Source organism: Gopherus evgoodei, chromosome 3, assembly GCF_007399415.2.
Source record: "Gopherus evgoodei ecotype Sinaloan lineage chromosome 3, rGopEvg1_v1.p, whole genome shotgun sequence".
NCBI lineage: Eukaryota > Metazoa > Chordata > Testudines > Testudinidae > Gopherus > Gopherus evgoodei.
The window spans coordinates 124,549,184-124,573,608 of record NC_044324.1 but is presented as its reverse complement, the minus strand read 5'-3'; the positions used below and the strand labels follow the sequence as shown (position 1 = coordinate 124,573,608).

The 24,425-nt window shown below is 44.4% G+C and overlaps 1 long non-coding RNA gene across 1 annotated transcript; it reads left to right on the top strand.

Moving 5' to 3' along the window:
* Nucleotides 1-335: 335 nt before the first annotated feature.
* LOC115647544 lies at nt 336-19,082 on the top strand. The gene is made up of 3 exons (XR_003999347.1): nt 336-346; nt 15,267-15,274; nt 18,975-19,082. It is a non-coding gene; the product is annotated as an uncharacterized LOC115647544 (long non-coding RNA).
* The last annotated feature ends 5,343 nt before the right edge of the window (nt 19,083-24,425 follow it).

Sequence of the window (24,425 nt, the reverse complement as noted above, 5' to 3'; positions counted from 1 at the left end):
CCCTGCTGGTGGCACTGCTCTGCCCAGAGTGGGGGCACTCCTTCCTCCTGCTAGGAGCCTGACCTTCCTTCCTCAAGCTTCAGGCAGCCACTGACGCTGCTCTGCCCTGCAGCTCTTCTTATATAGGCCTGCCAGGACATGATTGTCTGCTCCTCTCAGCCTTTCTCTGATTGATTACCCTTTGCGCAGCCACCCTAGGACGCTATTAACCCCCTAGAGCCCAGTGTGGGGCAGACACCCCATCACACCAAAACATATTCCTGGAATCATTTGGCAAGTCAAATAACCACTAAGAGCCCCATCTACTCTACAAATATAACTATATTTTAGAAAAATTGTCTGGACAGTTAATTTTGGACAACATTATATTTGCTAATGTGGATGGGAATAGAGGATTCTCTAGTTATGTTATAGAATATGTTATGTCTTAGGTGTTGATCAGAGTACCACCAAGCACCTATATTGGCATTTGCTTTGGAGAGATGTACCAAAACCCCATGACTCAGATGCAAAAATGAACGTTCAGCAATGACTGGGGTGAGTCCCATGTGTCTTTCAAATGGCACCAACATTCCCTTTCTCTAAACTCATGATTTGAGCTGTCAGAGGCCAGGTATATTGGCCCTGACTATTGGTGAAACAATCTATGAGCTGTCACAGTTAATGGATTCAGAGCAAGACTAATACTGCAAAAATGTTTCTGCAAATACTGAAAGCAAGTTAATTTAATAAAGTTGAGCGGCCACTTGTGCCCATTGCATATTCACATTCCATGAACATTCACTCTGTCGAACTTAATGGCATAAATGTTCATAAAAACAAATGTCAAAGCTGAATGCATGTTTGAAGAAATTAATTTTTAAATTTGTGTTAAAGGTGGTGGTGTGTTCACCAACCAGGGAACAGAAGAAAAAAAATCAGGTGGTTTACTTTCCTAATTACAGCTAAGCAAAATAGCTTGAATTTTGAAGATTAAGTATTGAATGTTTGCAGTCATCTGTTTGCCCTCAATATACAGAGTGAAAAAATTCAAAAAGAAAAATCGAATAAATTTAAATAATCATTAAATTCAAGGAAATTAGAATTTGTTTGCACAAGTGGCTACCTTAATTAAATAATTAAATTCAAATTATTTGTTCAGCTCAGATCAGAAGATGAGAGAGTTGAAAACCCCGAAGGGAGAAAATTTCAGGGAGATGATATAACCAATCAGTCTCAGTGCTATTAGCAAAAGTTACACAGGGTACGTCTACACATACAGCGCTGCAGCGGCTCAGCCATACCAATGCAGCTGTGCTGCTGTAGCACAACTGGTGAAGACACTCTATGCCAAGAGGAGAGAGCTCTTCCACTGGCATAATAAAACCACCTCAGGCGAATGGCAGAAGCTATGTCGGTGGGAGAAGCTCGCCTGCCGATATAGCACTGTGCGAACAAGCGCTTGTCGGTGTAGTTTATATTGCTCAGGAGGGTGGTTTATTCACATCCCTGAGTGATACAAGTTATGCTGACATAAGCTGTAGTGTAGACATAACTATAGTCTATATGGCAAAGTGACACTAAGTATCCACTGCTACAAGTGCACAGATGTTCACATTAACTCTTCAAGGAACAAAGACATGAGCCATAAGAAAGTACCAGAATGCAGACTGCACTGAAGCTGTGGATTTTAATCATCCAACAGGATTACATACTACTCAGAATCATTACACTCAAAGGAGGTTGGAATAATGCCCAGTGACCTTGTAAAATTACGTAATACTGAGGGCCTTCTTAGGACTTTGTCAGGGACTACAATGTTCCCCCCCCATCCCCCCAAGATCATCAAGAACTTGAACATAATCCCAGGAAATCCTGTAATATTGACAAAAGATGTTGTCATTGTAACATGCGCTTTACAGCTCCCCCTCAGATACGACTGGACATTTCCAAATGAAGTAATTGGAAGTGCATGCAGCATGCATCAGTGCTGAATGGTGATCTCTAAATACCTTCTTATTTCTCTAATGTGAAATGCCAAGAGGTAGGAACAATACAGGATATTTTTTCTAAATATCCAGACACCAGTATCAGACTATGCAGCCAATCCCAAATAGTCAGTTACTGTGTAAAAATACAATTAATCAATCAGTTGACAATATGTGTAAACTCGACCCTGACTGAGAGTGAGAAATGCTAGGCTGTACCACTGCTTGTTTGACCAGTCCCAAAATAATGCCCTGGATCAAAAACCCCCCCCACCCCCCCACTACTACTATGGTAAAAACCTATAGGAAAGGATTTAGGGGGAGGCAATCTCCATAAAGAGCAGCTGTGGAGTTGTTCTCCTATCACTGCTGGGCCAGAAAGCGAGTGAGAGAATGATTCTGTAGCCTAGTGATCAGGGTACCCACCTGGGAAGTGGGAGCCTCTGGGTCCAGTCCCTCAAATTATTTATCCAAGTGGAATAGCTTCAGCACGAGAGACGGAGGAAGCCCCACATCAGAATATCCCAGTGGTTAGCACGTGCTCCTGAGAGGTAGGAGATCCATGTTCAAATCCTCTTTCCTTTCAGGTAAATGGGGACGGGGGCTGAACCTGGGTCTCCCATATTCCAGGGAAGTGCTCTAGCCAGTGGCTAAAAGTTATATGGTGGACACCCACACCTCTTCAATGGAGGCCAGATTTGGAACAGGGGGCAATCCAGTAGGCAGCCTCTGAGTATGCCTACCAATTGGGCCTCATATGCGACTTAGGGAGGCAAACACCTATCTTTCTTTGGTTCTTGGATTGCTCTGGGCCTTAGGCAGGCGACAGGGAGGTCAGATGCCTAGAAAGTGGCAGTATTTGGCATTCCCAGATGCAGAAACATAGATGCCTAAGAAACATTTACCTTGACAACTTATACTCCTGGGGAATTCTGTGCCACTGCACAATGCAGAATTTCACAGAATTCCCTGTTTCTCCCACAGAATTTTTGGCTGCAACTAGGAGCCTCTGGACTCTGCAGAGCTCAGCTCTGATGGGGCTGGAGACTGCTCGCTCTTTGATCCTCATTCTCCCGGGGATGGGAGAGGGCCTGAGAGGCCCAGCTCTGGCAAAGGGTGAGGAATGCCAGGGCTGCACCACACCATGTCCCCTGATGGGACAAAAAAGAAGGCTCGGTGGTGGGGGGGGCTTGTGTCTGGGCTGGGGGCTGCCCCATGGCTGGGCTAGGGGGACTGGTGTCTGGCGGTGCCCCACAGCTGGGGTTTGGGGGGGCACTGTCACCCAAAGGAGTCAGGGGGCGTGGAGCAAAGCAATTTCAGGGGCCCCTTCCATAAAAAAAAGTTGCAATACTATAGAATACTATATTTTCATGGGGGCCCCTGCAGGGCCTGAGGCAAATTGCCCCACTTGTCCCACCCCCCAGCCCTGGAAAAAATAAGCATTTAAAAACCTTCTACATCTCAGCACAAACCCAGTATTGAGAAAACGTCTTTTCAAGTCATCTTTACAAGGCATCACTGGTTCTCAGCATCAGCTGTGCTAAAAGGCACTAAAGGTCATTAAAAGGATTGGACAAATATTTTCCGTCAAAACTTTTTTTGGATCGAAAACTAGGGTTTTTTAAAAAGCAGAAAAAAATTATGGGCAATGTCTGCTTTCCTTCAAAATTTATTGTGTTTTTTTTAATTGAAAAGCTGAAATGAGTCTGCCAAAACCTGATTATGGTTTGGGGTTTCAGAAGTATGTGGCCAAATATTTGCTGCTTGCTGTGTTTGTTTAAAGAAACAATAAAAAAATTCTGCTTAAAAAAAATCCAAAACTTTTGAACCACCTCAGCTTGTGACCAAACGCCTGAGCCCATCCAGTCAGAGATTTTTCCAGGTTTCCAATACTCTGCTGGCTTCCTTGACTCATATTTGTCTCCATAACTTTGGGTTCATTTAGCTTAGAACATAAGAATGGCCATACTGGGTCAGATCAAAGGTCCATCCAGCCCAGTATCCTGTCTACCGATAGTGGCCAATGCCAAGTGCCCCAGAATGAGTGAACCTAACAGGTAATGATCAGGTGATCTCTCTCCTGCCATCCATCTCCACCCTCTGACAAACAGAGGCTAGGGACACCATTCCTGACCCATCCCAGCTAATAGTCATTAATGGACTTTACCTCCATGAATGTATCTGTTTCCTAGAGACTGGCTCCATGGAGTCCCTCCCAAACTGGAGATGGTTACTGTAGGTTTGTCTTTAGTATAGCTTATATACGCATGCCATGAACTGATCATTTGAGCTTGTTCCAGAATCTGGGATGACCCTATGTTGTGAAAAACGAAATGCTCAAAATAGCACATGCATGTGAATGGACACAGGGTGCTAAAATTAAATTAACCCAGGGGGTCTCAAACTGGGGGTCGGGACCCCTCAGGGGGTCACGAGGTTATTACTGGGGGTCACGAACTGTCAGTTTCCACCTCAAACCTCGCTTTGCCTCCAGCATTTATAATAGTGTTAAATATATTTAAAAAGTGTTTTTAATTTATAAGGGGGCGGGGTCACACTCAGAGGTTTGCTATGTGAAAGAGGTCACCAGCACAAAAGTTTGAGAACCACTGAATTAACCCCTCTGGAGCCTCGGGGAATGCAGAGGTGGCCGGGTGTCTCCCTTGGTAGGGTCGAGAAGGAGGTAGGTGGTGTAGGATATTGTTCTTCTCATGTGATCCCTCCCCCATGGCTCTCTTGGCTCTATCACTGTTAATCTAAAGTGGCTAATTTTAAATGAAACTACCCGCCCTGACATGAATCTCCCTATGGCACTGAAATTAAATGTAGACTATAATTTGGCATTTAAGAAGTGAAAGAGATGGTAGTCCTAAGGGAAAAGATAACAGCTTGGCTCTTTGTGTTAAATAGCTGTCTACACGCCTCAAACTGCTGAATGAGCTTTAGGGTAGGGAAGGCTGTGCCCCCCCAAACAGCCTGGCCCTGGCCCCCCATTCACTTCCTGCCCCCTGACTGTCCCCCAGAATGCCCTATCCATCCTGCTCCTTGTCCCCTCACCACATCTCCAAGACCCCCTTCCCAACCACCACCCCGGAACTCCACCCCTCCACTAGCCCTCCCTGTTCTCTGACTGCCCCAACCCCTATCCACTCCCCACCCCTGCGAGTCCTGAAAACCCCCGGAACGCCCATAACCCAACCCCCCATTTCCCATCCTTTGAAGGCCCCCGCCAGCCTCTGCCCCCTCCCTGTGCCCTGACTGTCCCTGGGACTCCCTGCCCCTTATCCAACCCCCACCCCTGGCCCCAGCCTCCTGCCATGCTGCTTACTGCCGCCTTTCCCCTCTTCTAAAGCCTCAGCGTGCCGCGTCCAGGAGTGGCCCTGGACAGCGCTGCAGCGGCCTGGCTCCAGTGGGGCCTGAGCTCCCGCCGCTCGGCCTGGAGCTGGCAGCCCTGCCCCCTTACCACGTGGCTCCAAGCGGGGAGGAGCTCAGGCCTGCTGCAGCCAAGCTGCTTTAGCTCTGTCCAGTGCTGCTCCTGGGTTACCTCTGCCTCTCCCCTCTCTCGGAGCCTCAGCGCACCATGTCCAGGAGCTGCCCTGGCCCCTGGACAGTGCTGCAGCGGCCTGACTCCAGCAGGACCGGAGCTCGCAGCACCACCCCGTTACCATGCAGCTCAGAGAGGGAGGAGCTCAGGCCTTGCTGGAGCCATGCTGCTTTAGCTCTGTCCAGGACCGCTCCTGGATGCAGCGTGCTGAGACACTGGGGAATGGGGGAAGGTGGAGGCAGGGACAGAGCATTCTTGTGGGGGCCCCTGCGGGGCTCGGGGCCTGGGGCAAATTGCCCCACTTGCCTCCTCCCTGGGTGGCCCTGCTGAGGGGGGCAGGGAAGGGATTGCAGGTGACTGGGCTCTGTGGGGCCCACACAGCCCCATCCAGCACTCACCAACTGGAACTGGGCTGTTGTAAGGTTTTCTTTAAAACTCTCTACTCCTGTAGAGAATCTTTTTTGCTGCTGTCTGTATTGTTGACAGGTATTTTGAAATAAATTACCAAAATAATTGAAACTGCAGTGATTATATTGTGTTATTTTGACAAATTATATATGCAGAATTTTAAAATATGGCGCACAGAATTTTTTAAATTTTTGGAGCAGAATTTCTCCCGGAGTAAACTTAGGTACCTTTTGATTTTATACGCTGACAGGGTTAGGTGGCAGCTGAGCTGGTGTTTTGTGCATCACAGTAGACCCTAAAACTGGGACTTAGGCACCAAGCCACAAAACTATTAGGGACCTATTTCCAACATCCTTTACTTGCTTTGAATAGTACCTCACCCCACCAATAAGCCAGCTTTTCTTCTTAGTTTTATAAGTATACAGTGATCAATATGTTGGACGTGGTGGTGCACACCTGTCATCCTAGGGAGGTTAGGAAGCTAAACCTGGCAGATCACTTGAGCTTATGGGTTCTGGGCTGCAGTATGCTAAGCCAATCAGGTGTCTGGTGCCATTAAAATCTGGCCAGTGGGTGACTGAAGGACTGGCTAGAACAATACAAATGGTCTGTTGAGATCAGCACTATCTCTGTGAGGGCTGATGGACCAAATGGACAAGGTGACAGTGATCAACACAGGCCTCACCTGAGCAGACACTCCCCTGCTCTGAGAGAAATGAACATAGTAGGGTAAAAGGATGAATTAACTCAGTGTTAACTGTTAACTCTTCATCATCCTCAGTACAGGTCTCCTGCATGTAGCTACCCATCCTCACAAAAAAACCTTCTCTCTCTCTCTCTCTCACACACACACACACACACACTTCTTTTTCAATCATATCAGGATGCAGGTGTGAAGGGAAGGAAAGTGCTGGAGGAGAATGTTCGTCTGCTCTTAACAATGGTTTCATCCTTTCACTAAGCTCTCTCCCATTTCCCCTAGAAAAAAAACATTATCTGATCTCTCTGGCATCTTTAATGAGAGTTTAGCTTAAGGACTGTGAGATCAAGGCTTTTATTTCCTCCTCCAGCAAAGCAAAGGATTTCATCAGAGGAAAACTGAAATCCAGAGACCAGTCTTAACACCAGCGCAGGCCCCATTCCTCTCAGCGAGAGCTGTATTTGTGGACAGAACTTGCTCCTACTGGTGTGTCCCATGCCTAATTAACTTTCATATATCATCTATTACAAAATGTAGAGTAGCTCAGTAAAACAAAAGTACTGGAACAAATGCCTTTGTTTCAGGGAAGAGGCGATAGAGCACTGAGGATTTGTTCTTCCTCATTGTAACAACCACTCTGCTTCAAAACACATGTAAGGGTCCCCATTGCAATCACCAAATTTAAGGTTATTTCAATGAAGCTTCCAGTAGGGGCCATTCACTCATTGCTAATAATCTGGACAGTGGAGATACAGGTCAAGCAAAGCGGAACATTTCCTACCTTTCTGAGTTGCCTTTCTAAGGGTACATTTACACTGGAGCCAAGGGTGTGATTTGGAGCTCCCATAGCTGTACTCACGCTAGATGTACTCTAGTTAGATCACTAAATATAGAAGTGAGGATGCAGCATTGCAGGGTCAGTGCTGGCTGCACACGTATGTACGTAGCCCATGCCAGAGTGTTCTCCCTTATATTCCTGTAAGCTAACTAAGGCCATGTCTACACTTACAGTTTTGCAGCGCTGGTAGTTACAGCTGTGTTCGTACAGCTGTGTAGGGCCAGCGCTGCAGTGTGGCCACACTGATAGCTACCAGCGCTGCAGTGTGGCCACATTTGCAGCACTTGCAGCGCTGTTGGGAGTGGTGCATTGTGGGCAGCTATCCCAGCATTCAAGTGGCTGCAACGTGCTTTTCAAAAGAGGGGGGTGGGGTGGAATGTGACAGGGAGCATGGAGGAGACAGACAGAATGGATTTTTGGAGTTGACACTGTTCTCAGCTCCCTGCCTTGCAAGTTCTAAGGACTGGAAGATACACAGTGCCTACCTTCAATCATTTTAAAAGTTCTAACTCCCTTCCCCCACTCCTCTCTCATTCACTAAATGCAAATTATGTACTGCTAAATACCCGTCAGACCCGATAAGCAACTGCTCAACACGGACTTCCCCCTCCCCCTCTGCCGTGTGAGAGTGCTGTTTCTCTCTTCAAGCAAACAGCTGTGAACATTCCAAAGTAATTCCCCTGCCTGCCTCCGCTCGCTCAGCAAACAGGAGCTGTGTTTGTTTTTTAAATAAGCAGTTTGGCTGAACTCCGAGCTCTCCCTTTCTTCCGATTTGTTGTGGACAGGAATTCTGGGATACCTCCTTATACCCCGGAGGTCAATAAAAGCGCTGGTGGGCATCCACACTTGCTGACCAGCGCTGGATCACCAGTGCTGGAATCCCTACACCCGAGGCTCGACCGGGGGTACAGCCAGCGCTGCAACCAGGGAGTTGCAGCGCTGGCCGTGCTTTGCAAGTGTAGCCACATCCTAAGTTGCAGCGCTGTAACTCCCTCACCAGCGCTGCAACTCTCTAGTGTAGCCATGGCCTAAAATACAATTAGCGTGAATATGTCTACACTATCTGCAAATCATACCTGCAGCTGCAGTGTAGACATACCCTAAGAAATGTTACAGAGATGCTTGGACTGGCTATAGGCCTGGCTTTACATGAGTAATTGGACCTGGGTGAGACCTCAGTTCTTGGGAGACCGAATTAGAGAGGTAATTGGATCAGCAGGCTGGAAGCAGAATGTCTATACAGAATGCTAAGATAAGGGGGAACATCCAGGGAACCATTTATAATGGACAAGATAAGTTGTAAATGCAAAGATGAAGTAAAGAGTAAGTTGTGCCTGGACACCACGTTGGCAGAGCATGCTGTACAGGGATTGGTTCCTACAATTTGACTACGACAATTCCAAAATGTGCGATGCAATGTAATGTGTACAAATATGTAAAGGAAGAAGTTTGCTGTGTAATTTTGGACCTCTGGTATGCCCTATATCCATATCCTACATCTGAGCGTGATCAACTCAGGTGTAATTTGATTGTATACCAATAAAGAAACCTCAGTGACGAATTTGGAGTCAAGCTCAGTTCTTAGAAACAACTGAGTGGATAAGGTCTCAGAAGCCAACCCAAAACTCTCTACAGCTTACAACAATGCCACTACCGTATCTAGGAAGATTACTGCAGTATTATTGCTGCAGGATCTTTCAGGTCTTTAATCAGCTTGGGGAATCAAATTGATTGCCTCCTTCCTACTTGTCCCTTCCACTCAAAGCAGTGAATTTTCATGAATTTGTCCTTTTCTTTATCAACTTACGGTGCTCAGACTTTCCAGACAGATCTTCCTCTTTAGCAACTATTTCACTGGAAGAATGAAAAATGAGTTCTACTTTCCTCGCAAGCCTGCAAACATTTTTCCCTTGTTGTCTGCATGGCCCATAGTGACAACCAAGCAATGCATGCAAGAATCAGTTAATCAAAGTACAATACAAGTAACTTACAAAGATCATACTTACTAAGCATCATTCACGCAGCATTCTAAGTGTCCTTTTGCCCTATTAATGGATGATGCCTTTTACTGTACTGTTCCAGCCAGTGCCTGTCTCATACTAATACATTACTTTCCTCTTCATGAAAGGCAGGACAGCACAGACTATAGATGAGGATTATTTACCATTTTGTATTAAGTAGAAACCTGAAATCACCTTTGGAAAGAACCAAAATGCAGAGAAAATAGCAGTCAACAAAGATTTTATGTTCCCACCTACACATTTTGTTCCCCTCAGTGCACAGAGTTCATTGCTGACATAGTGTGCATGACATTAAAATATTTCTGAAGTGTTTATCCACTCCTTGTTGGCCTCCTACATTTCCAGTATTCTTTCAGTGTGTATGACTTTTACAGGAAGAACATGTGCATGATTAATGAGCACACAAAGGCAAGGCTTAGGCACATACAACACAGATATGAAATCTGGAAAAACGATGTGTGCAGCAAAAGTGAGAGCAGGTTATCAGGAGACCATCTGTGTTTCAAGGACTGCTTTTTTATTTTTTTCTCTTGAGTTTCCTATGTGGGCTACTCTTTACACTCAAACATGCTTTTCAGTAACTGTATACAGAAGGATAAAGAGAGGCACAAAGGTGTTAAATGATTTGCTCAAGGTCACAGAGGGTCAGGAATAGATCCCTTGGCTCTAAGTCCTGGGCCTTAACCACCAAGCTATCCTCCAACCACAAATACTACTGTACTTTGTGTATTACATCTACTGTCTACCATTAAAATGTACAGAATGTGCAACAGGAATTCATGTAGAATTCCTTAACTCTTAATGGGGGGGCGAACCTTTTCAAAGACACAAGAGGGCAGCTAGGCAACCAGCTCACATTGACTTTCAGTGAGAGTTGGGTACTAGCTCCCTTAAGCCCTTTTCAAAATTCCAGCCAACATACACGGAGTACTTAATTTCTTAACTTTAACATTATGTTAAAGCTAATTTGCATGTCTCATTGTCTCTGTATATGCAAACTGCATTTCACCTCCAGCCTCCTCCCATTTTAGGCCTTCTTCAGACAGAAAGCTGCTCTGTTCTAGCTTTTAAGACCACTGAAGTTCATATGTAAAGGAAGTTGTTTATTAAACTATTTACTTAAAGACATAGGCCTGATTCTCATTTACACTAAGGTTGATTTACACTCTTTCTGGCAGTGGAAAAGAGTCTTAAATGAGTGTAAATATACCATATTGCCCACTCTAAAGCCCCTTTACATTGCCAGAGTGGCATAACATTGTTCTTTAGTGTAAATGAGTTTGCATTGATTAGTAGTAGTAGAACAGTGGAGAAAATGTTTAACTGCAGATAATATTTGTTTCCATAATTAATTAACTGACGTAGCAGTATCCAAAGAGAGGTGAACACCATCACAAGTAGGGAAATCACTCCCAAAGATCTTTCAGTCATGCAGCAGAACTGTAACATGGGACTCTCATGAGGCACCAGCCATGGTACATCAAGGCTGAAATGGTTTATGATTTACCTGTGAAGTCTTTTGAATTAGATAACACTGGAAAAGTTTGTATGAAGAAATTGGCCAGCTGCTATGGTCTAACTCAGGGGTCCCCAACGCGGTGCCCGCGGGCGCTATGGCACCCATGGAGGCATCTTAATGCACCCGTGTCCTGGCCCCCTGGAGACCACCTGCCGAAATGCCACAGAATTTCAGTGGCATTTCGGCGGGGACTCCTCTCGATGACGTCGCTTGCCGTTCACAAGTGACATCATCGAGAGGCATCGCTCCCGAATTCGGTGGCATTTTGGCTGGTGCTCCACCGCCCTAGTGGTCCTTTGTCTGGTGCCCGCCAGACGAAAAGGTTGGGGACCACTGGTCTAACTGCAAGTAGGATAGGCCTTTGGAGATTCGAGCAGGAGTGTGGAGATGTAAGTAGCCATTAGAGAGAGGAGTGAAAATAAATGGGAAATATACAAAAGAATGACGGGGCCCTTTCTTGATCAGGATGCATCACAGAGCGGAAATAAACATTTATTAAAGCAACATCATCTATGTGACAGTCTGTTTGAGTGACTAACTCAAAGCACATCTATATTTAGTTTATCTACCAGCATAAAGTTAAAATGAAATTATAAGGATTTATAGTTACAGGAAAATGAAATCTCAAGTGATTTATTAGCAATATGCCAAATTTTTAATTACTGTGCAAACCCTTTTTGACCCTGCACCCAAGAGCCCATGTTTCACGTAGTGTAATTATGCCATCTAGTGGTCTCAAGGTAACAACAATTCATTCAATTCTTGCTAGTGCATTACTTTGAACATTTCCTTATTGACAACTAGAAGCAGATAGAGAGGGAAAATCATTAAAGCTACACAAAGGACAGTTGAACAGTTAACCGATAAGTGCCAATGCTTTATTTAGGAAAATTAATTAGAAAATGTAGAAAATAACTAATTAAAATCTAGCAACTTCTTTCCACATTTAAATAGCGTTCCAGTTCTTAAAAAGCACAACAAACGTTCTTAAACAGCTTTGATGTTCAGAATCTAAAATGCATGGAGAAAAGATACATTTATATATTTTAATTGCCATTGCTTATGGACATGTAGTTTCAGCTTAAAAATTACAGTCATGTAGAGTACAGTCCTGTATTATGAAGGCTGTATCACACAGAATAACCCACTGGAGGGATATTCCCCCCGCCCCCACCCAACTACTTGATGCCGTGGGATCTTTGCAACTTGAAACCCCCAGGTTGGGGTGAAAAAGGTATAATTTCACGATCATGGAGTAGGTAGGAAGCTTGATGACCCTTCAACCAGGAGGTGATCTTGAGTTCTGCAATGGAAATCCCATAGACTTTGGGCCTTTGTTCACTCCACCTCCCACATCCAATAGGTTTGAAAGCATGAATACTAGCAGATCAGGACTAATGTGTCTGAATTCTGAAGTGAATTTCAGTTCAATCACATCTGCAACTCTTTCACATTTGTTTTCTACAAATATTCAAGCATTCCACCTTTTCTAGTACAAATACACATGAAAAACTAGTGTTTAGCTATTTAATCATAAAATCTGAAAATTCACTCTGGATTAGTTACAGAGGTCATGAAGTATTGCTTTTCTACACTGATCGGATGATTTGTATCTAACCAACACAGCACAAGGTTAGAATAATTGCAATCAAATTTATCAGGTACACTGTGTTACCTAATTACAGTACGAACTGCAAATTGTATGTTCAGTTGCAATTCAAATGATCCACAGAACATCAATTATGTGCTAAAGAAATTCACTAATAATTCTGAGTAATGACTAAATTCATGAATTTCACAGTCCATTCCCGGACAATTTACCAACACAAATCAGAAGGTAATACTCACAGATAAGTTACTCAGTTCTATTCAGAGGAGAGGAGGATGGTTTCATGCTGAAAACTCACTGCAGGCACTTAAAGTTGACGGGCAGATGGTTTGCTGTGACCCTTCCTTAGGGACCTTAGCAACTGTCTTGCTGTTACTTTGTGCTTTTCCTGATTGTTTATTGCATCAAGGTGCTGTATCTTGTCTTAAGCTTCAATTGTAAGCTCTTTTGAGCAGGGACCATCTTTGCGTTATACCATCTCATACTATGTCAAAAAGAGATGGTCCCTATATAGACTGAAGATCTCACTATTGTGCAATCAACTATACTTTACATGTACAGGATTTCTTGTGAATTTTGATTAACAATTGTTTTATTCAAATCCTCTTAGCTATCAGACATGTACTCTTTAAATGGAAATAGTTTTCACAGGGAAACTCTTGCCTTACAGAGTTTTGTAGGCTGAGCTCCTGACCATAACTAGGAAACAGTCACCACCATCTATTGCAGACATGAGAGTAACTTAGCTTTTTGGGATATGTCTACACAGGCTATTTCCTCCCATTGTTTAAAAAACAATTGTGTACTTCCAAATTGCTTCTACAGGACAGTGTAGTTTGGATGATCAATTATAGGAACACTGCTTCTAAACCCATTTAAAGATAAACATCTTTTTATTTATAAGAAATGCAGAGTTTTTTTATATGTTGGTATGATTTAGCATGAGGAGAGTGACCCATTTAGCTGTGACATCAGCCTAAAGCTCCAAAGCTCCTACAACTTTATAGCCCCACCTGATCTTATTAAAATTACTCATGGCTTGTTACTCCAGCTGTAAATCCAGAGGAAAACAAATATCATAGTTCTCCTTAGACCAGCACCTCTACATTCATTTCATGTTCAGTAAGCCTGTTATTTAAGAGGATTATTCAAATTTTTTTTTTTTTACTGTTACATGGAAATGTGGCACTATAGAGGTTTGACTTCTCAAATCTTGTTACAAAGATCCTTCCAAAATAGCCTTCTTTGGTCCTAAGTTTATATAGAACTTGTTCCATTATAAAGATAGATTTAAAAAAAAAAGGATTATAGTTGGATTGTTTGCAATCAATTTAGCCCAATAGGATTTTACCTTCTAACCCTTGTGAAGTAAGGTTCTTCTCCTAACCCAGTGCTACCTAGCACAGGCATCCTGATATTTAAAAGAGAGGAGAAGCATCCTGCAAAATTTACACTTACAAAATTGTGGTTCTATGTGACAGAACAGGTAAATAGAAATAGATCTAATAGATAAGGCATTGGTGGGAAAGCTCAGCTTTGTACAGAAAGTTATCAATAGCAATAAACAAACTTTGGAATGGAAAGGAAGCAACTCAAGGTCTGGGCAGAGAACAAGTTCAATAGTGTGACAGAATTAAAAAAAAGGAAGGGGAATCTTTAGTGTTGGTGATTTATTGCTTATCATTCTACTCTTGGCACTGTGCCAAAACAGGTTTACGAAGGGACAACTCAGCCTGTCTGTTAGCAGAAGGTGAAGGGATCCAAAGTGACAAGCAGCCTTACATAACAAGAAGCAGCTGGGAGCTATGTCTGCTGTCTGAGCCACAGCAACCGGTGACTCACATCTTCTCTGTAAGTCTCCAGCATGGAGATGGGAGGGTCCCAGAGCTCAGGCTGCAGCCCTTGCCCAAATGGCTACACCAGTTACACAGCTCCTTCGCCTGAACCAGCTAAAATGGGCCAGCTGTGGGTTTTTAACTGCAGTGTAGACATACCCTAAGAGAATAGTTCAGTACAGTTAACAGGTATATAATGGCACCTATATTCTTGAAAGCAATGTTTTGTCTTTCTGTAAAAGGGGGGACAAGACCGTACTTTCTGTTCATACATTTAGCAAGACCCAGTCCCTGCCCTGAGAAGCTTACAACCTAAAAAGACAAGTGAGAAATTCAGGGTGGAAAAGAGGGACAAAATATACACAGTTAAAAAGAGATAGAGAGAGAGAGAGAGAGAGAGAGAAAGAGAGAGAGAGAGATTACCTGTCCTTCTCACTTAGCAATTAGTAATTGGCTAATTATTTGTAGGCATCACAGTAGAGGTAGGTCTGAGGGAGAGATCTGAAGAAGGAGAAGGTGATTTTATTAAGCACTTCAGGGAGGGTCTTCCGTGCCATTCATTGCTAATGGAACAGCACATTGGGATGGTAGGTAGAGTTTATGAATGGAGCTGAGGAAGATATTCATAAGATTAGCTAGTGATACCCTGCTAGGTCTTGTGGCGTCTGGCTGTTATCTAAGCTGTAGTATCCATTTCACCTAATTACTGTTCCACTTTTATAATAACTCCTACCCTATCAAGTTAGTTAACCGCCCTCCCTTCAAAACTCAGTAGTCTTTCTCTATCTCACCAGCAGTTAATCAAAAACATTGGCTGGGGAGGAGAGAGAAGAGTCTTCAAAAGATTTCTTCTTCCCTTGCAGATTTTACGTCACATCGAGTGATTTTGTGTCTTCCAAGAAGAGTGATATCTGATGTCTCCCTAAGAAAATGGGAACTCTTCCTTTCTAGGGCCAGACGTCCAGACTACGGTATTAAAATCGATTTTAGATATGCAACTTCAGCTACGGGAATAACGTAGCTGAAGTTGAATTTCTAAAATCGAGGTACGCACCTGTCTGGACGGCGCGGCATCGATGTCCGCGGCTCTCCATGTCGATTCCGGAACTCCGTTCGGGTTGATGGAGTTCCGGAATCGATGTAAGCGCGCTCGGGGATCGATACATCGCGTCCAGACTAGACGCGATATATTGATCCCCGAGCAATCGATTTTAACCCGCCAATGCCGCGGGTTAGTCTGGACGTGGGCTAGGAGAGTGCTTGAAACCTCTTGTAGATGAGTGACCATTCAGATACCAGTCAGATATAATTCTGCTATGCCTTATGCCCTGGCATACTACAGTTGGAGTTAGTAGTGGTGATCAAGTAACCATCCTGTATATTCTAGTCTTCTGGTGATCTGTTATTTGCAATGGAACTCCAGCAAAAGGGGAGCTAGTGTTAAAGGCATTAGAAAAGGTTCGGAGAAGGGCAACTAAAATGATTAGGGGTTTGGAACGGGTCCCATATGAGGAGAGATTAAAGAGGCTAGGACTTTTCAGCTTGGAAAAAAGGAGACTAAGGGGGGATATGATGAAGGTCTATAAAATCATGAGTAGTGTGGAGAAAGTGAAAAAGAAAAAGTTATTTACTTGTTCCCATAATATAAGAAATAGGGGCCACCAAATGAAATTAATGGGCAGCAGGTTTAAAACGAATAAAAGGAAGTTCTTCTCCACACAGTGCACAGTCAACCTGTGGAACTCCTTGCCTGAAGAGGTTGTGAAGGCTAGGACTATAACAGGGTTTAAAAGAGAACTGGATAAATTCATGGTGGTTAAGTCCATAAATGGCTATTGTCTGTTACAGCTGTCCCCCTGCTGCATTCCTTTTTCCCCTCTCCTTTCTGTTTGTCCTATGTGGCCACCCCTCCTGGCCATTGTGCTAACTAAAGTCACAGCCCTATTCATAGGAATGGCTTGTACAGACTAACTGGAGCCATTGCTCTGCCTAGGGAGGGGGCTTCTTGCTTCTTTGTTTGGCTCCTTTGTTCAGACCCAGGCTCGGTGTGGGGGGCACTGCCCAGAAATGCAAGACCTGAAGTGGCCAACTAATTAAGCATATGAGTCATACCTGTGGCTCAGAACATGCCCAGGCATGCCTGTGCTTACCTACAGCCTTTCCCTGCCTTCTCTCCTCCCCTGTATCAAGAGGAGCCAGTCAAAAGTACTGGTGGGAAACTGCCTGAGTTTGCCTTTAAAGCTGGACATTTTCTGATCAGACCTCGGAGAAGGTCCTTGCTTTGCCACCTGGTCTGATCAACTAGGGGTCTTTGGGGGGCCCTCTCCCCACTCTTGTTTGTTTTTGAGTGTACCCCTGTTTTTAAACTCCCCTCCCACGAACAACGAATTTGTGCCTGGAGATCTCCTGATTATTGTAAGCGAATCGAGTCCTCTCTCCATCTCCGATGCTACTGCTGTTCCTGCCTCTGTGCTTGCTGCTGTCCTGGGAATTGGTAAGAACTCCCTCTTGCAGACTCCCCCGTCCTAGCTGCTGGCCTTGTTTCCCCAGCAGACAGACCCAAGCTAACTCCTTGATCTGTATCTGTAATCTGTTTCTTGCTCCGCAGCGCCTTTGCTGCTAAAAATAAGCCTGTGCCGCTGCTAAGCTGTGCCTTCCTGGACTGTATCCTGGGCTGCCGTCTTGCAGCCGCTCCCCGCCCCCGGGGCTGTACCCTGGGCACACACCACTCTGCCCTCTGGAACTGCTCCCCCTCCTGATCAAAGAATCGGCATAGAGTAAGGTGCACCTATTAGAATCAGGTTCTTAGTCTAGATAAGTTGTAATTTCATTTTGCATAGCTGTGGTTAAGTTAGGTTTAAAGAATTGTTTGTATTGTGCTCTGTAAGTTAGGTTTAAAAAATAATTGTTGCATTGTGTTGTTACTTGCTAAGTTGTGTAGTCTTGGTTAAGTTAGATCATAAATAAGATTTTGCTGTGTTCTGTATAATTGTGGTTAAGTTTGTCTTCCCGCTGCCCTAACTCCCCCCCCCTAAGCTTGCCTGTGTCTCCCCCCGAGCTCCCCAGTCACTCGTTGCAGTCTCTCTGCTGTTTAAACTTGCAGCCTGTCTGCTCTCTGTGTCTCCCTGAGTTTAAATCTCCCTCTGCAGCGCCTCTGCCTTTGGTCTCTGCTCCACCACGTGCTCCTCTTCCCCCATCCCCCAACCTCATTCCTCTACCACTGCCTTTCTTTCTCTCTCTCTCTCTCTCTTTTAATCCCTTCCCCCATGTGTTCACCCGGCTCCTACTGCTGCCAAACCTCAATTGTATTACTGAAGTCTAGCATAAAACGCAATTGGTTACCCTTTTTCTCTCTGACACACCTCACATTTTACATTTACACCACTGTGACACATTTTTATCTAGAGTTGTTGGTTATTTAACACATTTTACCCATAACTGTTAGTTGGTTATATGCTGCTGTGACACACCCTTTACACAGAAATTGTTAGCTACCTGTTACATTTATACTTCAGTGTTAATTGGTTACCAACTGTATTGTACCCCACTATTGAAACCCCCTATACTATTTACTAAAAGAAACCCCTCCCCAATTGTTTACCTTAACAAACCCATTACCCCTCACTATTGAATTTTCCCTGTTTTTGCATTTTCTTAATAAAGTTTATTTTGCACCCCACCAGTGCAGTAGTTGTCCCCCAAGATCCCCTACCTGCTGGCAGGATCAGCTATTAGCCAGGATGGGTAAGGAATGGTGTCCCTAGCCATTTGATCACTACCTGTTAGGTTCACTCCCTGTGGGGCACCTGGCATTGGCCACTGTCAGCAAACAGGATACTGGGCTGGATGGACCTTTGGTCTGACCCAGTATGGCCACTCTTATGTTCTTAAAGACACAACATTTGGTCCAGATTTAAGACAGTCCAAAGATCAGGGGTGTTTGGATCCCAGGTTTTGTTTCTCTGGCCTTAATGAGCTTTAAAGGTTACATAGTAGGTTTAGTAAAGCTTTTGATACTGTCTCGCACGACCTTCTCACAAAAAACTAGGGAAATGCAACCTAGAAGGAGCCACTATAAGGTGAGTACAAAACTGGTTACAAAACTGGTTCCCAGAAAGTCGTTATCAGCAGTTCACAGTCATGCTGGAAGGACATAACGAGTGGGGTCCCGCAGGGATCAGTTCTAGGTTCTGTTCTGTTCAATATCTTCATCAATGATTTAGATAATGGCATAGAGAGTACACTTATAAAGTTTGCTGATGATACAAAGCTGGGAGGGGTTGCCAAGTGCTTTGGAGGATAGGATTAACATTCAAAATGATCTGGACAAACTGGAGAAATGGTCTGAAGTAAATAGGATGAAATTCAATAAGAACAAATGCAAAGTACTCCATTTAGGAAGGGACAATCAGTTGCACACATACAAAATGGGAAATGACTGCCTAGGAAGGAGTACTGCAGAAAGGGATCTGGGGGTCATAGTGGATCACAAGCTAAATATGAGTCAACAGTGTAATGCTGCTGCAAAAAAAGCTGAGGGGGGACATGATGACAGTTTTCTAGTACATAAAGGGTTGTTACAAAGAGGAGGGAGAAAAACTGTTTTTCTTAACCTCTGAGGATAGGACAAGAAGAAATAGGCTTAAATTGCAGCAAGGAAGGTTTAGGTTGACATTAGGAAAAACTTCCTAACTTGCAAGGTGGTTAAGCACTGGAATAAATTGCCTCAGGAAGCTGTGGAATATCCATCATAGGAGATTTTTAAGAACAGGTTGGACAAACACCTGTCAGGAATGGTCTAGATAATACTTAGTTCTGCCATGAGTGCAGGGGAGTGGACTAGAACTAGATGACCTCTTGAGGTCCCTTCCAGTCCTATGAGTCTATAGCAGGCCTATCTACTTATAACGGGCCTTTAAGGCTATAAATTAGAACAGCATTAGAACTGCATTCGATGCTCAAATCCTGGGCTGACATCCTGGCATAGCAGTACATTTTCGAAACACTACATATTGTTTCAGGGAAAGATTGAAATATGCTTTTATTTAAACACATTCTTGGTATAAAATGAATCCTACATAGCTTTAAAATTATTCCACTTGCACATTCTTGCTGGGATATTCAAAAAAGCATAGTCAGTCATCCAACTCCTCAGTTCCTCTGACAATTCCAGTTGGTAGTCAGTATTCCTAGTGACTTTATTTTCTAAATACATCTTAGAATAATATTTAAATTCTTTGTTTTGAAGTCTGCCAGCCATTGCCCAAGTTAATTGACACTTGATCCTGTATTAAAACATAGCTGCTACTGCTATACTTCATACTCTTATGAAACTCTACAAGCTATAGCTATGTGTTTCTGATACCTTTCAATTCATAAGAAAGTTTTGTATTGTTTTTCAATTATCTATTTATATTATGCATTTGATCAACATTTATATTTGTTGGCATTGCAATTATGGATGAAGTAGGCTTTCTATATACATCACCTGTACAGTAACATTACACAAAAAACAAAAAAATTGAAATAAAACATATATCCCTGAATCTGCTATTGAATTAACTCTGCAAAGCATTTGAGGATATAACTTGTATGAGAGAGTCTATATCAGTGGTTCTCAAACTTTAGCAACCTGAGGGCCCCCATTTTGATTTAAAGGTTTCCAGGGACCCCTAAGCTCCCCCATTCAGCCCTTGCCCCACCCCCTTCCCAGAGGCCATGCTCCTGCCACGCTTCTTCTCCAAGTCCCCGCCCCACTCAGTCCATCACTGCTCCCTCACTCACTTTCACCAGGCTGGGGCAGGGGTTGGGTGTGTGTGGGGGGGTGCGGGCTCTGGGAGGGAGTTTGAGTGCTGGAAGGGGTGAGGGGTGTGGACTCTGGGAGGGAGTTTAGGTGCGGGGTGCAGGCTGTGGGCTGGGACATGGGGTTGCGGTGTGGGAGAGAGTGAGGGGTGAAGGCTCCAGCTGGGCAGTACTTACCTCAAGCACTGCTTACCTCGGGCAGCTCCTGTAAGCGACTGGCACAACCCTCTAGCAGCAGCTCCTTAATGGGCAGGTTAGGGGGATCTGCGCATGCTGCTCCTGCCCACAGGCATCACCCCTGCAGCTCCCATTAGCTGCAGTTCCTGGCCAATGGGAGCTGTGGAGTCAGCCCTCGGGTGGAGGTAGTGCGCGGAGACCACCTGCCCTCCCCCAGGGGCTGCAGGAATGTTCTGGCCACTTCTGGGAGTGGCGCAGAGCCAGGGCAGGTAGAGAGGCTGCCCTAGTCTGCTGGACTTTTAGCACCTAAAATCTCCCAATTTGGCTTCAATAGCATCCAGGAGATCATGCCTGATTCCAAGAGATCCTTGGAGGGACAGGGAGGAGTTGATCAGTGGGGCCTGTGGACTCCCTGGAGTATCCATGGGGACCCCAGTTTGAGAAATGCTGCTCTATACAAAATAAAAGTTGCATCATAATAGTTCAGACTGGTAGTAGCTAAATAAGGTATAAGGTAAGAATGGCCATACTGGGTCAGACCAATGGTCCATCTAGCCCAGTATCCTGTCTTCAGACCATGCCCAGAGCCAGGTGCTTCAGTGGGAATGAACAGAACAGACAAATATTGAGTGATCCATGCCCTATCATTCACTCCCAATCATTGCGTGTCAGTATGGCTCTACTACGTACTCATTTTGAATTGCATACTTTTTAGTAGTTTCATAGTACCCTCCTGCTGAAATGTTAGCATCATTTCTCATATTTTAGGGTGTCCAAGCATATAACTGGATAGAGGGAGGAAGAAAGATGTTTCAGGTGGGTCCTATTTATCTGAGAAAGTCATATGAAGTAGCAAAGTGGACTCTCTAGAACCCACTCCATTTCCCCGTTGATAAAATGCATCTCCTGGAACTCTGGTGAAGGTGCAGGAAAGCTCCTTTCATCTTCAACCCATTCTTCCCTTTGCAAGGCTGCTCAGGGACTAGCTACTCCCTGACTCCCTGGCTACACTTGCAGCTGTACAGCGCTGCCGCGGGAGCGCTCGCGTGGCAGCGCTCTGAAGTGCAAGTGTGGTCGCGGCGCCAGGGCTGGGAGAGAGCTCTCCCAGTGCTGCAAGTACTCCACCTCCCCATGGGGATTAGCTTACAGCGCTGGAAGCCGCGCTCTCAGCGCTGAGGCACTGTTTACACTGGCGCTTTACAGTGCTGTAACTTGCTGCACTCAGGGTGGTGTTTTTTTCACATCCAAGCGAGAAAGTTGCAGCGCTGTAAAGCGCCAGTGTAGCCAAGGCCTTAGGCTCTCTGTGCTTCAGTTTACTCATTGATAAAGCATGAATAAGCATTTATTTAACTCACTGGGACACTGAGATTCCATTCTTATGTAAAGCATATTGAGATCCTCTGGGGGAGAGAGTACATATAAGTACAAAATACTGTTAATTTATCTTATGGGCCAGAAAACTAACTAAAACCTTGCAACACCACTGAATTCATCTCTCTCTAGAACACATTTTCACACTTAAGCTACCAGGCCCTCATTAACCTGAGTCTGCAAGTGCTGTATATTATTAACCTTGGTTAGTCCTTGAGATCCTACTAGGAGATGTGAGTTTGTGGTAGAGAACAGTTGTAGCTTAAATACTGGAAGAGATTGTTTCTTTTTCCTGCTGCTAGTTTACAATATTCTTGACTTTATGTACATGGTCAAGGCTAGACAAGAGGTGGCTCAGGCTGCAACCAATAAAGACAGTGAAGATTTCTACAGAGAGAAAGAATTGGGCTGTGCTTGGAACCAGAGCCAGATAAATAGTGAAGGGAGGAAAGGAAGCAGTCTCTAGGACTTACCTCGCATCACTGGGAGAAGTAGCTGCTATCCCAAGATATCTTTGTATCATTTTTTTTCTTTACACCATTCCAACTGGCAATGCTGCTGTTCAGCTGCAGGGTGTCCTTAGGAGTGAGCTGGTGGGGAACACGGCTCTTTTGTAAAACAAAGTAGAGGGGGCAGAGTGAGTGAGCTAGCCCTAGTCCCAACTACAATGGGTTATACAAATTTCTAGTGCAAGCTGCAAATTGTTATATTTATGGGTTTGAGCTAGTCGGATAGTTTGAAAAATACTAAGCCTGGCAAGGTTTGTGCAGTTCACAGCATAGGGCATGAGAATGTCACAAAAGTAGCACTGGAGTCTGATAAGTAGCTGGGGATCACCGCTATGGAGTTGAAGCTGGACAGTGTGTAATCAATCAGCTGATTAATGCAGACCCTACATTTAATGCATCTGTTTATGATTATCAATTTTTTTTTAGCATCTGCATTCACTCTTTTATAAATAAAAGTGCTGTGTAGCAAGTGTTTTTAAATTGGGTTCCTGTTTGGGACAGCTCTAGTGGCAACAGTCATTTTAGGAGAAAAAATGAACAAACAACCCAGCCTGTGAACTCTTGTCTCTGCCTTCCAACCACAGCAACAGCCTTAATCATTCACTAGCAATCCTTTTCTGACGTGGCTGATGTGTGAGGAGCTTTGCAAACCACTCCTTGTTTTTAAAGGCTTTTAATAGGTTGCTGTAATGAGTTTCTTTCCTAAACGCTACCCATGACACAATCCCTGCTTTAACTCAGCTCATCCTTGCTGTCATCCTTGCTGCATTCCCTATGTGCATCTAGAATTCACACTTGCATCAGAAAATGAAGCTAAGACTTGTACTAATGTTTCTTTGACTATAGTAGAGTGATTGGATGGATTCTCTCTGCTCAGCTGGTATCATGATTGCCTGAAATGCAAACTGACCCCCCACTATTAATCCCACTCTCTATTCTGTATGCAATTCAGACAGTGGCACTGTGTATAACTTAATAAATATGTAAGCAAAAGTTCAGCTAGAGCAGGCTGTTAGCTGGAGGAGGAGGAAGGGGAGTGCTCTGAGAGTGAGGGGCCAATCTTTGATCCCTTGTTAAGTCATGCCTTTGAGCAGAGTTCCTCTGGGTATGGCCACTGATTCCTTAGGTGCCTTTAAGGAGCAGTGGGCGCTGTCAGGAACTCTCTACTGGGTGCCCCCTTCTGCTTTCCTGATTTTTAACCTTTGGTCCTCACTCTGGTTCCTGTATTTTCATTTGTTGTCCCCAGTATTTACTTGTGGCCTGGGTTCAGCAGCTCCTACCCCTATGTTGAGGGACTAGGCCTTTAGGTTTGGGTGGGCCAGGCCCATCATTTTCCAGTAACCACAACAGGACAATAAGGCTGCTGCCCCTGGCCCTTAAGACTTTTCCTGGTTTGTGTTTTACTTGTGAACACAGCAAATCTAGCCAAAGAGAGAGGTCCTCTAGCTGTCTTTTTGCTCAGAAGATGTGATCTTCAGCTGGTAGACAGCATGTGCCACATTGCAAATTCAAGATTCAAGCATGCCCCGCCTTCCTAACTTTGGAAGCACAAGTGATATTCACTCTTCATACCTTTAAGGCTTCTCCTTATTTTTTCAGCAAGCATGTGCGTGCCCCAGCCATCCCAGTCACATTTTTGACCAAGAAGCAAGGATGTTACAGATCTCTCCAGTATGTGGAACAAGGTAATATGTAAGAGAGGCAGAGGAACAATTAAAAGACCCTGTCAAGTATGAGTCATGACTGAATATAGGATAAGCCCCACAATAGTGAGGTGGGTAAGTCATACCAGGTGGGTGGGATTTTTGAAAGTACAGTGATGGCCTACCTCTTCCCCTCACTGAAATTTTTCCATGGACTTCAGTGAAAGCAGCACTCAGCATTGACCTACCTCTTTTTTATATGCTGTTCTGCTCCTTTATTTAACTTTTGCCCTTCATTTTTGAGCTGAAGTGGCTTATGAAGAGTGGCTCCGCAATCAGGCATTAAGGATTCAATCCCCTCTTGCGCTGCCCATGCTGACTACTTAGGACCCAGCTCAGGTCTGGATTTGATTCTTGGGGCTTCTCTGCACACAGAAATTGTACTGCTTTAACAATACTGGCACCAGTGGTGCAAGTGGAAT